Raw genomic sequence first — 424 nt, 5'->3', positions numbered from 1 at the left:
ATATACTCTGTCCCCTGTAAATCTCTTAAACAGGGGCTAAGCATCCAATTAGCACCATGCCTCCTTACTAATAGATATTTAAAGTGCCCCCATCTCTGGTAATTGCAGGGATAGGTCGAAGAGGGTGTTGGGTTGCATATCATGACATGCGCTTCAGCAACTGCACTGCCCCTTCGCTCTGGGCTCACTGTCGATTTTTAAAATATCTGAAAATCTTTAGCTTCCTGAAATAGTCAACCGGAGAGTAAGTAGCTAACATCCTGGCGCAATGCCTTTTCGTTGAATAACCTCGACAAGACAAAGACAAGTCCAACGACTTGTCTTCAACCTCTCTTCTCAAAACGTAATAACAATTTAGTAAAGGTTCTAAATAAGTAAATGTTGGCAAACTTTTTAAAAGATAGTTTGCTTAAAAACACATAAG

This window comes from Penaeus monodon, chromosome 15, assembly GCF_015228065.2.
Source record: "Penaeus monodon isolate SGIC_2016 chromosome 15, NSTDA_Pmon_1, whole genome shotgun sequence".
NCBI lineage: Eukaryota > Metazoa > Arthropoda > Malacostraca > Decapoda > Penaeidae > Penaeus > Penaeus monodon.
Note: the sequence above shows the minus strand (reverse complement) of the source record.